The sequence below is a fragment of the Rhinolophus ferrumequinum genome, chromosome 5 (genome assembly GCF_004115265.2).
Source record: "Rhinolophus ferrumequinum isolate MPI-CBG mRhiFer1 chromosome 5, mRhiFer1_v1.p, whole genome shotgun sequence".
Classification (NCBI taxonomy): Eukaryota; Metazoa; Chordata; class Mammalia; order Chiroptera; family Rhinolophidae; genus Rhinolophus; species Rhinolophus ferrumequinum.
This window is the reverse complement of record NC_046288.1, coordinates 64,144,360-64,161,652: the sequence shown is the minus strand read 5'-3', so window position 1 is coordinate 64,161,652 and position 17,293 is coordinate 64,144,360.

The window sequence follows — 17,293 nt, the reverse complement described above, 5'->3', positions numbered from 1 at the left end:
TGTTTGTCATACAGACTCATAAAATGTACCCATTGTCAGTTTTCAGAATGAAATTTTGGAACTTCTTAGGCTGTTTTTCTTTCCCCCCAAAAAATTCATTTTTCTTTTTTTTCTCTTAGTGTATAACATTACCTTGATTTTTCTATTATTTTTTTTATAAAATTTGGCCAACAGCTTCTCATTTGAACTAGATGATTAGTTTCAAAAATCTTTTTGACAAATCGGTCCAAATTTGACTTAATAAAATTATATTATCTGATGGAGAACATAGAAGTGTGACCAATATAATTGCAAGAGTCCTCGTAAGGAGTGACAGGAAAATCAGATTGAGAGAAGTCAACGTGATAACAGAAGCCAGGGTCAGAGTCAGAGAGATTTGAACATGTTATCCTGTTGACTTTGAAGACGGAGACGGGGCCATGAGCAAAGCAATCCAGGCATCCTAAAAGAACTGGCAAAATCAACAAAATGCATTCTTTCCTAGAGCCTCCAGAAAGAATTAACCCTGCCAACCTCTTGATATTCATCCCTGAAGACAGATTTGAACATCTGCACTCAAGAACTGCAAGAGGACAAATTTGTGTTGTCACTAAGTTTGCAATAAATTTAAGTATCATTATGAAATTAATACATTTAGCTAAGATGTAAACATTTTAGTCAGAATTAACTTATCAAAGAGAAGAGAAAAGAAAATCTATGCAGAAGGAGAAGACCCATTAGTTAAGAGACAGTGTTCACTTAAGAGAACAGAAAACCAAAAGTCAGTGTTTTGGGAGAAAAGGGAAACGTTCTTAAAAACAAAGTTGGAAAGGCCAAGAGTGACCGTATAGAAAAGGGCTCTGAAGGGCAAGTGCAGGATTCGGGGTAACCATGGATGTACCTTAATAGGAGACTATGTGAATGGGATATGATCAGACTAGCAATTTGAAAATATTTCTCCCAACTTCACTCTGGAGAACGATTTGTTTGTGTCGGTGGGGGATACTTGGGGGTTACTTCAAGTCTGGAGAATTATTTAGGTATATGTGGAAATGGAGGTTGGAGGGGGTGGGAGATGCTTCATGTCCACCATTTAGAACTTATTGCGGAAATTCAGGCAAGGGAGGACAGCAGCTGCAGAGTAGACATTCTGGAAGTGCAGACGATGACATACCCAGGAGGTGTTTTGTTTGGAAGATAAAGTTCATGTGTGGGATGTGTGTGGCTGTGGATGTGCGGGGTGCATTCTTGCCAGAAATTGTCTATGGTATACATCAAAGCTAAGAGAAAGGTTCTGAAAGGATTCCATGAAAAGGGTGAAAGTTTGCTAGAAGTTGGAAAGAATTAAATAGCACCAAGCAGAAATAAGGGGAGGTACAAGGGAAGTGGGGGGAGAGATTGATTTTGACAGAGAAATAGAGATAGGTCATTCTAGACCTTGAATCCAAAGATCCCTGAAACAAATTTCACCTAGGCACTTGTCACATTTCTGTCAGATGAACCAAAGTTCCCTTTATTTTTACTTTCATTTTTTGTTAGAGTTCCACAAGTAGCTCATCAGAAACACTAATGTAATACAGATTCAAAATAAAATGTCCAAATGTAAATGGCTTTCTATTTAACATGCTCAATAGACAGAAGCCATCTTCTGTTGGGTATGGGAATTATGCCTAGGTTCCTGGCTAAAATGTAATATTTGAAAGAGGGCATGGAACCCTCTAGAGTTCCATGTGTGAAGGTTAAGGGGAACACCAAATGGGCTCTCTGGGGGGACCGATTGCCTATACATTTACTCAAGGGCTGATTTAGTACCATGCTGGTTCCTGCCACCAGACATGCTTCTCAGGTTCAGTCAATTAACAATAAATGATGTAATTACAATCAATGATGTAATTCCATTACTTTTTTTTTTAATTTAAGTATTTTCAGGGGTTACCTCCATTAATATATTTAAAACTACTGAATGCCAGTTACCTAGAATTTTCTGTTAGCAGTTAGACAACTTTGTGGGCATAAATGGCCTTCTCTTAGGATTTCATGGTCCCACATGGGGGCAGATGATAAGAACGAGAAGAAAATGCAATGGGCCAATTTTTGGATTCTAGTAGAAACTCATAGAATTCATATATCTTGACAATCATAAAGTAATGCTTAATACATGTTTTCAAATGTATAGCATTTATTTTACTAGAAAAGTCATCTCAAGGTACTAGTCCCAATATTAACCAGATAACATTTGTTGTTCATATTATCGATTGTATCATAGTGCACATACCATTATTTTTACTAAAGAGGATTCATACATGCATATCAGTGTATAGTCTGCCTTTCACTTAATTATATATTAAATATTTTCTACTTCTCTAAAATTATCCTACTGCATCATGTTATATCATGCTTTTTGTAATAATTTTTGGATAACATATACTAAGTATTGAGAAAATAGAAAAACTCAGTGCCTTTTTAGCACAGCAGGAAGCATGTCAGTCTCATAAGCTGAAAAAATATAAAATCTTGATAATCAAAATTCCACTACAGAAATAAATGTTCTTAACATTTGGTATATTTCCTTTCAGACATGTTAGCGAATGTGCATACAGATTGTATTACACACATGCACTGCAAAATTTTGATAATATCGCACAGTTTTGTACTTTCTCATTTATAGTATTACAGCCAAACATATTTCTATACCAACAGATGAACATTAACAGCTTCATTTTTTATGATTAATATTTCAATTTCTGATGTGCTGTAACTTATTCAATTAGTTGATTGTTACTGATCATTTAAGTTGCTGTAATTGTTTTGAAATTACAGACAGTGCAATAATGAGGATCCCAGTAACTCTATCTTGTGCTTACATTCATATAAGTGTAAATTCTAGATGAAATTTTATGAAAATTATTGACTTTGATCTCAAATTTTATTTTGAAAAACAATGATAGTCTCTTCCCTCCTATTCTTATTTAAGTGTTGTTGTTTAGAGAATTTTATAGAATGTTCTTAATTGTATTTTTCTCATTATAATACCCAACTGACTGAAAAGTTTTATCTTCATCTGAAGCTGATGTCAACATTGAAAGCAACATTGAAACAGCCTATGGAGTGTCATTTAAATGTCACTACCCCCCCGCCATTCTAACATTGTCTTGAAAGGAATAATGGTGCTTTCTGAATAAATTGTCTGGTGTTACTTTTGTCCCTAGTGCATGAATAAAAACATGTTTCTAAGAGGATCAATTGAAGCATTAGTCTTCTAATTCAATAACTTCAACAACAGAAGAATGCCTATTTTCTACTTTAGGTGACACAGGCACACCTTGGAGATATTGTGGGTCCAGTTCCAGATCATGACAATAAACTGAGTATCACAATAAAGTAAGTCACACTTTTTTGTTTGTTTGTTTTCCCAGTACATGTAAAAATTGTGTTTATGCTATACTTAGGCTATTAAGTGTTTAACAGCATTATGTCTAAAGAAAAATGTACATACCTTAATTAAAAATACTTTGTTACTAAAATATGCTATCATCTGAGCCTTCAATGAGTCATAATCATTTTGCTGGTAGAAGTGCTCGCCTCAGTGTTGATGGCTGCTGACGGATCAGGGTAGTGGTTGGCGAAGGTTGGGGTGATTGAGGCAATTTCTTAAGATAGACTGAAGTTTGCCACATTGATTAAATCTTCCTTTGACAAATGATTTCTCTGTAGCACATGAGGCTGTTTGATAGCATTGCACCCCCAGTAAGAACTGCTTTCAAAATTGGAGTTAATCCTCTCAAATCCTGCTGCTGTGTTATCAACTAAGTATGTAATATTCTAAATCCTCTGTTGTCATTTCAACAATGTTGACAGCATCTTCACTAAGAGTAGATTCCATCTCAAGAAACCACTGTGTTTGCTAATCCAAAAGAATCAACTCATCCATTAAAGATTTTTTTTTATGACATTGCAGCAATTCAGTCACATCTTCAGGTTCCACTTCTAATTCTAGTTCTCTACTTCCTTCATATCTGAAGTTACTTCCTCTACCAGTCTTGAACCCCTCAAAATCATCTATGAGGGTTAGAATCAACTTCTTCCAAACTCCTGTGAATGTTAATATTTGGACCTCTTCCCATGAATCATAGATGTTCTTAATGACAGCTAGAATGGTGAATCCTTTCCAGAAGGTTTTCATTTCACTTTGCCCAGCTCCATCAGAGGAATCACTATCTATGGCAGATATAGTCTTAGTAACTGTATTTCTTAAACAATGAGATTTGGAAGTTGAAATCACTCCTTAATCCATAAGCTACAGAATGGATGTTGTGTTAGCAGGTATGAAAATAATATCAATCTCATTGTACATCTCCATCAGAGCTCTTGGGTGACCAGGTACATGGCAATAAGCAGCAATATTTGGAAAGGAATAATTTTTCTGAGCACTAGGTCTCAACAGTGGGCTTAAAGTACTCAGTAAACCATGTGATAAATAGATGTCCTATCATTCAGGATTCATCGTTCCATTTCTAAAGCACAGGCAGAGAAGAGTTAACATAATTCTTAAGGACCCTGGGATTTTCTAAATGGTGAATGAGCACGGGCTTCAACTTAAGGTCACCAGTTGCATTAGTCCCTGACAAGAGAGTCAGCATGTCCTTTGAAATTAGTCATTGACTTCTCCTCTCTAGCGATGAAAGTCCTAAATGGCATCTTCTTCCAATAGAAGGCTGTTTCATACAATAGAAGGCTGTTTCATGTAGCCACCTTCTTTAATTATCTTTCTAGATCTTCTGGATAACTTACAGCAGCTTCTACATTAGCTTCTTGCTACTTCTTAGCTACTTGCTGCTTCACCTGGAAGTTCTGTTATGGGGATGGCTTCTTTCCTTAAACCTCATGAACCAACCTCTGCTAGCTTCAAACTTTTCTCCTGCAGCTTCTTAACCTAGCTGAAACCTCAGAGGATTGAAGAGACTTAGGGCCTTCACCTGGATTAGGTTTTGGCTTAAGGAAATCCTGTGGCTGGTTTGGTCTTCTATGCAGATCACTAAAATTTTCTCCATATCAGCAAAAAGGCCACTTCAATTTTTTATCATTTGTGTTCAATGAAGTAGGACATTTAATTTATTTCAAGAATTTTCCTTTGCATTAACAACTTGGCTAACTGTTTGATGCAAGAGGCCTAGCTTTCAGCCTATCTGGGCTTTATATTAATAAATGCCTACCTTACTAACTTTAATCATTTCTACCTATTGATTTACAGTGAGAGACATGTGACTCCTCCTTTCACTTGAACACTTAGAGGCCATCGTAGGATTATTAATTGGATTAATTTCAATATTGTTATCTCTAAGGGAATATGGAGGCCCAAGGAGAGGGAGAGAGATGGGGGAAAGGCTAGTGAGAAGTCAGAACACACACATTCATCAATTAAGTTTGCCATCTTAGATGGGCATAGTTCATGGTGCTCCCAAAACAATAACAATATCAAAGATCATTAAACAAAGATCACCATAAAAATCATAACAATGAAAAAGTTTGAAATATTGTAAGAATGACCAAAATGTGACAGATGCAAAGTGACCAAATGCTATTAGAAAAATGGCGCTGATAGATTTGCCTGGTGCAAGGTTGCCACGAAACTTCTGTTTGTGAAAAACACAGTATCTGTGAAGTGCAATAAAGCAAAGAACAGTAAAGCGAGGCATGCCTGTATATATCGTATTTCTCATGCATCTAGTAAAGTATCATATATATTTTTATATAGGATATAAAATGAAGACTGTTTCCCAGCCTCATTTTCAGGACATGATCATAAATTTAATTTGCAACAAAAAGAATGTCAGTGGAAACTGAGTGCAAACTCTAGGAACTGTCTTAGCAAGGATGTGCCTTTCTTCTCTCTGTTATGTCTTGTCAACATTCATCAATAGGAATTTTAGTAACTGGAGCTGGAGAATCTATTTTGAACCACTTGGGGATTTACACTGCACACAACAGAAAATAACATAGAAAGAATATGAGTCCCTGACACTATAGAGAAAACACCAGCTCTGGATTATTTACCCCAACTTTAATATAAAAGAAAAGTTCATACTTATCTTGGGGTTCTGTCTCTCATAGCTTAAATTAAACCTATCTATATAGAGAAAAAAACAAAACATTTATTTTTAATACCTAAATTAGCCAAGGATTTGTATCATTTTTTTAAAGTGTATGTGAAAGGTATACATATATATATATATATATACTGTGTGTTTATATATGCTTTCATTACTTGAAATTAAAAATTCAGGGATAAATAACAACAAAATTTCCAGATAATTTATATTCTAAATATACGATTAAAAAAAAACATGGTATGGATTTAGATATGTTGTGACTGTGAGATGCTACATAACTATAATTTTAAGGAAAGGTTTTTAACCTATATGGGTGTCATTTGAATACTGTAAACTGGCGAATAAACATGACTGTGTGTCATGAATAATGACACTGTATTCTTAGACATTAGGATTTGTTTTTATGTTTAGACAATGAAAACACTCTGGTGCCATAATATTCTTTATGCAGAGATTATATTCAAAAGATTAAAATAAAAATATAGATTTAAGCCTTCTCAACTTTAAAATTCTCCTTGAGTTTCTAAAGGAGGCTTTTAAGAACTGACTTGGGAGATGCTGTAGAAATCTTTTGAAACATAAACATTCAGTTTTGTTCTATTTTCTGAGTCAGGAATCTTGCTATAAAAGAATTTCAAGTTTACCCCAGTGGACATGTTAGTGAATGTAGAATAAAGCCTTTTCTTACCTGCCATTGTTTACTTTGTTATTGCCTATTAAAAGTCATTTACTGCTATAATTCCCGTGAATGAGACACCATTTCTATGTTATTAGAAAACTTTGAAGGGCAACTCAGCATAGTTACAATGGAACTTTGCTAAGGGTTTGGCATTCTGAAAAGTTAAACTATCTAATTGACTCATTTAGTTGATGGAGAATAATGAACCTAGCTAGAAAATTAAGATTCTATAAATCTGCAGAAGAAATAGAGTTCTATCTTTATGATTAAACCATTGTTTATTTCTAAAGTATCTACAACATAACTTTCTTTCCTGTATTTTGATTAGTGACTGAGAGTATCTGTCTTACTCCTTCACTAGCACCAACTTCAGTAAGATGAATGTATACGTCAAAATATGCACCTTCATCCTTGCAGATGAAACAAGTTCAGTGATAGTTCAGGGTCAAATTTTTGAAATGTTATTTTTATTGTTACCCTGATCTTGAACACCAAAATTCTGTCTCGGGTTCTAAGCCTTTATTTTGTTCGTCCTCTCTTAGTCCTTTATATTTTTGCTTATTTTCCTCAAATAAACCCTTGTTACTTACATATGTTTTTCCTGCAACTGCTTCTTTCCTTAGATGGATTCTCTGATTTTTCATTCTGACTTGCCTGGATTACTGTGATTCATGGTTCTTTTGACAGCTGTTCCCTGGTTTTGGTCTTTCCTTACTGAGCAATTACCACTCATTCTGAGATTAGACAAAAGGATACTCTAGGTAGTCTTATTTTTCAGTGAGGAATATTTTAGAAATATCAATACTAACTCTTAGTTCTTCACACTCTCCAATTATCCTTAGAAAATGTTTTAGCATATTCTTTAAAATGACTAAGCAATGAACTATAAGAATCTATATAAACAGAGCATCCCTAGTACTGAGAAAAGTCAGAAATATGTAGATCATTTCAGTAAAAAGATTAAAGCTTATGTAATAACATATTCCTACACAGACAAGAGAATGGCTAAAATTGTAAAAGATTGATCATACTACATATTGTTAAGGATATGGACTTTATCCAATTAGAATTTCCATACAATTATTTTGTGTGAAAATTCTTTTGGGAGTGTCAATTGATATTCTTGCTTTGGAGCATTTTGGGGCAGTAAATACTAAAATTGACCTTATATATAGCATGTGTCCCAGAAAATCCACTCCTAGTATATACCCAGTAAGTACGTTTATACAGATATGTTAACCAAAATAAAACGTTCAAGAATATTCAAAGAAGAAATAATGGTAATGTCCAAGAACTAAGAAAAAAACATAAATATCCAACAACAGCGTAATTAAAAATAACTTCTGGTACATGTATACAACAGAATCATAAACAACATGAAAATGAATGAAAGACAGCTATATCACAAAAGTATAATGGATTTCACAAATATTGAAAGAAAGAAGCCAGACACGAAAGATTAGGTTTTTATAAATTCAGAAAAGGAGAAAGCTAACATAGGCACTATAAAATCAGGATACTTTCCCTCTGAGGAGAAGTTAGTGGTTGGGAAAAGGCCAAAGAGCAGTTTATAGGATGTTGATAATGCCTTAATTCTAGATACCAGTGATGCTTCATGATTGTGTTGAAGATGTAGTAATTTATCAACATATGCACATGACTTGGAATTTCTCTATATTTTATTTCCAAAAAAAGTTTATTAAGGAAAAATTAAATCAGTGTTGAATGATTTAGTCTTATTTAAATGTGTTCTAATGTATATAATTAAATTCTTTGTCACAAATCTTCAGGTATAATTATCATTAACCATTGAATAAGGAATGGGGCTTTCCAGAAACATTTTCTTGATAAGTTTTAGTACTTGGAGTACTATTATGTTTTCTAAGCCAGAGAAGATGGGCTATTTACATTAGCATATAATTTAGAACAATGTAGAGGTTGTAGAAATGAACTCTCCTGAGTTGCAGAATTAAATTCATAGCCTCTACAAAGGAGTATAACTTCTCTATCCAAACCTCATAAACTATCGACTAGGGCAGCTACTGCATTATTTCGGAAGTGCAGATCATGTTGCTGTAGCTGTCCAAACAATTCAGTGGATATTTATTGAGTACCTACCCTATCCAACTCACTGTGCTCATCTTTCAGGAAATACATATAGTAAGGTACAATGACTCTTACGTAGTGTAGAGAAAACTAAAGGCAAAATAATAACCTTATTTCATATATGTGATTTGTAAATAATCCCCTTCCTAGTTTTAAGGAATTTTATAACACTGGTAAAATGGAGTATACACTTACATAGCAAAGATAAAAGAAGACACAACAATCAAATACACATTCAAATGAGGAGGGCTTATATGTTTTGTTAACTACTTCTAATCAGAGTTAATGAATAATTGGCATTATGAGCTATCTAAGGTAAATTGTTACATTTATTTAATGGCCTTTTACTTTAATGACCATAAGACAACTGACAACTGGCCACATACCTAAAATCTTATCACGTATCTGTGCATTACCATGCAGTGTGTATATTGAAATGATGTAAGTTAGTGGCAAGAAATAATTTAAATATTTTAAAAAATAGCAGTACTAGTAACAGTACTTTATACCATATGGATGTGTTTTTCTTCATACTCTTTATCTTGAGCATCCTCAGAAATCATCAAAACACTCTGTTAATTATACATAGCAGAGCTTCAGAAGAATGTCTGCTTAATTGAATTTCATTTTTCCTACAGAAACTTTATAGCGTTAAAACTGAAAAACTGAATTAATAAATAACAATATCTGGCTCTTATTATCGAACAATCTATTACAAAATTTGCTACTGATTCATTTCAATATTGCAATAATTATGGAGACTTTAATAAGATGTGATGTCATTTTCAATATCAGGATATTTTCATTCTTTTTCTATATGTATTAAAGTCTCAGAAATGTAAAAACTGATTAAAACCTATTTGAAAAGTAAGTAAATACAGTCTTTAGGTCATTATTCTCTTTATACATTGACTGCTTTATTTGAAATCAGTTAAGAATTATTCAGTCATATTTTTAAACATAAAATGGTAGTGTTTCTTGATGGACTGGAAATCTGGCTCATTCAACTGTGGTACCTTAGACAAGTTACTTAATCTCTCTAAATTTAAGTCCTAATCTGAAAAAAAAAAAAAAAGAGTTGGACTAGAAGAGACGTAAAGTACATTCTAAGTCTAAATGCTTATAAATCCATCCATAAAATGTTTGTGAGTTCAGATTCAAAGGTTTGAGGAATAGTAATGATTTTGAATTTAAACATAGGGAGGATTTACGTATTTCCACCAACTTTGTTTCATGGATGTCATACAGAACTGATTTTAATAGTCTCTTAAAAATTTTAAAAATCAAAATCATTATAGTTCATTCTCATTTTTAACTGTGTGCTCAATATCATCAAACTTCAAAAACATATATCTTTTATAATAAAAAATGAACACAGGAAGGCAGTAAAACAGCAATTATATATAAAAGTAATTTTATGTTTTTTGTGACGTTTTCATTTACATAAAATAAATTTATGTATTAATTATTGAGATACAGTGCAATTAACAGGACATTGAATAAAATAAAAATGTTGGCATTTTGAGATGGAATTTAATTAATAATCCATTCATAGGGGATCAGGCAAAATATACATTAATTAAATATTTTCAGGGGTCAGCCTGGTGGCTCAGGAGGTTGGAGTGAGGGTTCTGAACCACAAGGTTGCCCGTTCAACTCCTCAACTTCTGCAAGGGATGGTGGGCTGCGCCCCCTGCGAATAACAACAGCAACTGGACCTGGAGCTGAACTGTGCCTCCACAAATAAGATTGAAAGGACAACAGCTTGACTTGGAAAAAGTCCTGGAAGTGCACACTGTTCCCCAATAAAAATCCTGTTCCCCTTCCCCAATGAAAATCATATATATATATATATATATATATATATATATATATGTATATGTGTGCGTATATATATATATGTATATATGTGTGTATATATATATATGTATATGTGTGTGTGTGTGTGTGTGTGTGTGTGTGTATTCGAATGTTCCAAATGCCTGTGTATATTTTGTCATTGCTGTTAAAAGTATGTCAAGTACTATCTTGTACTACAGGAGCTTTTCATTTAAGATGTTTTACTTGTCAGGAAAGTGTAAGAACCAGGGATGAGATTTTGGCTGGCTGAATGAAAAATACACAGTGCTCAGTATTCTAATATAGAAGACGAGAACTCTAAAGTTGGCCATCACTCTTGTTTTAGCTTGTTTCTGTGAAGGAATGTGAGCCCTATGATAATGAATGGGAAGATTTTTAAGAGGAATCAGAAATCAGTATTTGACATGCAGCATTCTGACAAAAAGATAGGCTAATAATTAAAAACAGCCATAATAATAGTTGGTAACAGACTTCAAATCTGAGTATAAAAATTTCTATTTAGAAAAAGTCAAATTTCTAGACAATATTCATAGGAAATTTGAATAGCTTTTGATAAACGAAGTCCCAGTGGCACAATGTGGGGACCTTGTTGGAGTTAAGTATAGAAGTAGTCATCAGAAACTACACGAATGAGAGAGAGTAGATCAAAGTGAGAGCTTTCTATCTTCACAGTGACGCAAACGGAGAGTATAAAAGCACAGATGAGAAGGGAATGGCACAAAAGGAAAACTGTTGCTTAAAACAGATGCACTAATATAAAAAAACGATTAGGAAGAAAAAGAAAGTGATAAACACAATTCTAAAATTTCTATTGTTTGCACAAATCACTATATTTTACTGTCTCCTTCATTACTTGGTTTCTACAGTTATTAACACTCCAAACCCCGTGCCTTTTTAGTGTAACAGTGTCACATCCTTAGTTCAACATATTCCCACTCTGCACAGGTATTAATATTATTAGATAACTGCACAGGTATTAATATTATTTTTTAATCAGGTATTCTGAGTTGATAGATGGCGTGGTCTAACCTTTGTGCTCTGCCAGTACAAGTACAAAGGCCATACCAGCCAGGATCTAAGATAATGGAAGTGACACTCTCCACAGTGTGGTGAGTAATGTCAGAGCACTGACACTACATAGGTAGCAGGTCAGAGAGTTCATAAAGTTGATTGGAAGCCACAGATCTGTTCTCAGTGAACATGAGAGCTGGAGATGTCCAGAGTGAACCAAAGGTCAGTGATCTATCAGCAGGTTGACAGAGGTCCAACAAGGGTAATCCAGTGTCATAGCTACCCACTGGAGATGAAAGGAGTTACCTTCTCAGGAGGGAAGTGGTGTCATTCAGTTTTGTTCAAAGAAATTCTATTTTCACTATTTGGGAATAAATATGTTCTCTAGGGGATTTGTTAATTTTTTTTCTATTCTCTGGACACTTCCTCTTAACAAATTTGAGAATTTTTTTCCCCTCAAATTTCTATTGAAGTCTCTTTTGAGACTAAAGGAATTATTGCAAGATGATAGATATTACATATTGAACTAGTTTCCTCAAAAAATACGACTGGATGATGAGAATCATATCAAATATGTATACAAATGGGTAAAACAAATATACTTTTTCAAAACTACCCTAATAATCGCCTCTAACATTCAGCTTGAAAACAATAAATCAATCAATGGCAAAAATCTATTGGGTATTTACAATGGAAATGATCTCATAAGATATGAGGGAAGATCTATAACTCCACTGAGTCATGCATAGGCTTCACCCCCTTCATTGTTTTGACAAACTCTAATGTTGCTGCAATTTCCCCTTAAAATCTTAGTTGCTGTGGACCTTTCCAGAGTTTTTTCTTTTCTTTTTTTCCATTAATTACATAATCTATCTTTCATTTTCTTCTTCTCTCTTCCTCCTTTCTTTCAACCAATAAACTTGAGACTTGTCCTTTAAAAACAATCAAAAACAAAAGTAAATAATCAAAAACAAAAATAAAATCCCTGGACCTTGTATCATCCCTCCTTACTGTCAAATTTCTTTTTCTTTTTTCACTGCCACATACACTTTCTGGGAAAAAAAAGTCCATACCAGGGGTCATCATACTTTTACAGTAATGTGGCAGATGTTAAATATTTTAGGCTCTGCAATCCATAACTATGTGTATAATGTGAAAGCAGCTGTAGACAATAGGTAAATGACAGACTTGGCTTTGTTTCAATAATACTTCATTTACAAAATTAGGTAGTGGGCTGCTTTGACACACAGGGTAGTTTGGTGACCTCTGGGCTATACACTCAATGAATTCTCTTTCTTCTATCAGCATTTGCATCCTCATACTTGACACTCTTTCCCACCATTTAAACTATTTACAATATGTAAACAATATGAAGTACACATGGTCCTTTTAAAATCAGATCCTTCACTTGATCACTGGATTCTTTTCCACAAGACATTCATCCAATAATTCTCTCTGTCATATAGCAGTTTTTAAATTCCTCTTAGATAAATGATGATACAAACAAAATACTGTTATTTCTCTCATCTTTAAAAACAAACATAAATATTGACTCCACTCCCCTTAATTGCCCTATTACTTTGATCATCTTAAAACATTTTTTCTAAACTCACTGTCTCCAATTTCTTCTTCACCTTTCTCTCAGTTCACTCTAGTCAAGATTTTTTTCCCCCTATCAACCCATTGAAACATCTCCCATCAAACGCAGCAGTGACTTTTATGTGGTAGAATCTACAGCTTAACATTTGGTCTTCATCTTACAAGACTTACAGGCAGTATTTGACAAACTGATATCTCCTTCTCTAGATATACATTATTTTGGCTTTCCATTATTGTTATTGCTTTTTTTTTCCCTCACTGCAATAATTACTTGATCTTAGTCAACTGATTTTTAACAAAATTGTTGTAGTAGCGTAGTGAGAAAGGGTTGGTCTTCAAAAAAATTTCAATAATCGTTGTATACAGAAAATAAGTGTCTCTCTATATATATTGTTCCATTTATAAATTCTGTATTCTTTGCTTCCTGATCTATTTTTATATCCCACTAGTCATGAAACAGTAATATTTATGATAAATATTTATATTTAAGACAATAAAATCATCCAACCCACTGTGATTTGTTTTCAAGATTGGTTGGCTATTCTGTGCTCTTTGAATCACCATACAAATTTCAGAATGAGACTAAACAAACAAACAAAAACCTTGAAGTTTCATTTGGGATTGCATTCGTTCAGTTTATTTTGGAGTAGTGCTATTGTTATAATATTGAGCCTATCAATCCATAAACATGAAATAGATTTACATGTATTTACTTTTTCAATATAGTTTAATGGCACTTTATATTTTCTAGCTAGATTTATTTCCTCTATATCGAATGCTTTTTGATGTTATTTAAATGGTTTTATCTTATTTTATTGTCTAAATGCTTCTTTAGTATGTATAAAATACAATTTTTTGTACATTAATCGTGTATACAGCAATCCTCATAAATTCACCAATTTACAAAAATTCTAATAATTTATTTGTAGATTTTTCTAGAGTTCCTGTTTTTATAATGTCATTTGAGAATATAGTTTTATTTCTTCCTTCTATTTTTTATACTTTTTTTTTTTTTTTTTTTTTTTACCTGAGGCTAGAACTTCCAGTAAACTGTCGAACAGAAGTAGGGATAAAGAAGCATTCTTATGTAGTAAAGAGTAAATTCTAGCGCATCACCATTAAATGTGTCATTTCCTATTTTTTTCTTTTCTGTAAATACCCTTTATTAGATACGGCAAATTCCTTTCCATTCCTAATTTGATGAGTGTTTTTATGAGGAAGAGGACTAAATTTTATCGTTACTTCATAGTAATTGTTTTGCTGTCTTCTTCATTTTTAGAAAGTGATTAGTCAGATTTTACGAAGTATTAAAATGTAATTATTTAACAATACCTCTTTAAATCCTAATTTAATACTGGCAAATGCCTATGTCTATAGTCCAGACCAATATCCCTGGTTGCATAAATGACAGTGAAAACTTATTTTTTTAATTTCAGTTTATGAATTAGTTCATTTTTAGTATTTTCATAACACATTTCTCAAGGAAACTTACGGTACCATGGCGGAATCAGTAGTAACATGAACTTTCCTGCGTATATTAGTTATCAAAACTGCGTATAACATCTTAATGATCTTTCTGTCTAAATGTAACATTGAGACACTTTGTTCTCACATCTAACTGTCCTCAGCAAAGGTGACATTCCTTCTAGCCTTCTCTGCTTTATACCTCTCTTTAATAATAATCAATTTCTACATATAGTTTTTCTTAATTATTTTGTTCATGTCTGCTTTTTCCCCCAACAAAAATATAAGTTCCATGAGAGCATGTGTTTACGTGTTTTCTCACTGATGTATCCTGGCATTCAGAACAAATGTCTACAATAGTGAAATGGAAAATTCTAGGATAATGTAAAGATTTCTAGCATAGGAAGCATAGAATTACTAGGATAACTTATGTCAAAGAATATAAGGGGAATGTAAGTTTTGTTTTTGTCAGTGGTAACTTGGAAGAAATTAATTAATAAACTAATCACATGGTATTTTAGGCAGACTGTTATTGTACTATGTCTAATAATTTTTACTATTATAATAAAATAATTTTTATAATCGTTGGCTTATTTTATCAGAACAATGTTAGGCTAAGTAACTATTACTTTGAAATTTACACTGTCACTACTCTGTTAGGTAGTATTGTAAATTCAATTTTAATATGAGAAAAGTAAAGTTGATTTGAGAGAGATTAAGAAACAATCACAAGTTACATAGTGGATGAACCACAATTCAAATGCTTATTATTATTATTATTAAAATAGCATTAAATTAATTAAAGCTATATATCACTGTAGTCTGTAAACATAGCTAAGACTTTCACCTCATTGATGAGTATTTAAAAAATATTTTTACTGGGATCTACATCAAGTGATTCTTATTTTCAAGCTCTGGAATGGGGTCCAACTATCTATGTTTTTAAGAAAGTTGCCCAAGAAATTCTGATAACTACTTTGATTTAGAAAGCAGAGATATCTTTGATGATATTTCTTTTCAAAACTTGGTTTAGGATAACTAGAGAAAATTTTATTATAGTAGTGTAACTTAAAATAACAGAAAATGGTGAAAAGAGATCTCTGATAAAATAAGAAGCTGTAAATGATAGAACTTAACAAATATGTTGTTTACTTGTGTTAGAGTTCAATTAGAACAGCACTGACATTATAATTATAGTTATACCATTTCCACTTTAAAGTTCCACTTTACACCATTTTGGAGGAGCTAAGAAAGCAAAGCTTTGAAAAGGGGGTTAGAAAGATGAGAATAAGGTCAGTAACCAGCCTTTGTGTAGGTGATAGAGTAGGGTTTCCGGGGAAACCTAGAAGTCAGGTACATTTAGCTGCTAGAAAAGGACCATTATAGAAACACAGCGTACAGTTCTTCAGCAGGATGCAGTCTCTTTGTGGCTACTGCCATCCTGCTTCACATACTTTTGATGTTTAGATGTGCTTACAAATAAAATTCAAAACACAGGAAAGTAAAATTAATATTAAGAGAGTCAACACACATAATGGAAAAAAAAAGTGAGATAAATTTATTCCTGCTGAAATAAAATAATACTACAATCTATGGGAGCATGATTTGTCAAAATTTACCTTCACACTAGTTTCCAGCTTCTCCTCACTGTTTTTGAATGAACAATTCCATGTCCCTGTGACTTCACTGCTGGTTAACATACTAGGTTTATGTTATGTTTCTAAAGATGTTGATTATTTTTAGTGTATTATATTCTTTCAGTTATCTCTGTTTTAATTTTATTGACCCTAGCTTTGTGTTCGTCCCTTTGTAGTTCCTGAGTTTGGTGGGGTGGGGAGTGGAAACATGCTAGTTTTGCGCCAAGAGTGCCTGTTACTTCAGTGGAGCCAGCAATCAGAAAGGTGAGCTCTTCAGGGGGCAGGAAAGATCAAGAACTGAACCCTGTCAGCACAACTGTGTTACTCTCTCATTGCCTGTCATCAAAGGCAACCTTCAGAGAAAAGATGGCTCCTGCTTTATTTTTTATCTCCTAAATATTGCATGTTTTCACTTTTGTCCAATTCTCTTCTGGAATGGGAATCTGGGAAACATAAACACCAATAACTCAATTGATACTAAAATAGGGCAGCATACATGGTGGGAAAAAAAACAAAACAGTCAGGTTTGAATGATAACTCAAAGGGTAATGGGGCAAAGTTTTAGGATTAAGAATACTGAATTAAATGTAGTAGGTCTGAATTGAGGTATGAGTGATAGTAAATCTAACACATCTTTCGTCCTCATTCACTATTTCCAATTGTATATCCTGGTTAATATTTAGTCAGAATATTGAATAAGAATAAAAATAATTACAAAGTTAGAAAACAATAACATTTAAGCTTTCCGTTATCTATTCTGTCTTGTGTTTTATTGGGATGACACAATTTCCATCATGACCTGTTGGTATTACATAACTAAAAAATGTGTTCCTATTACTGTTCTCTCT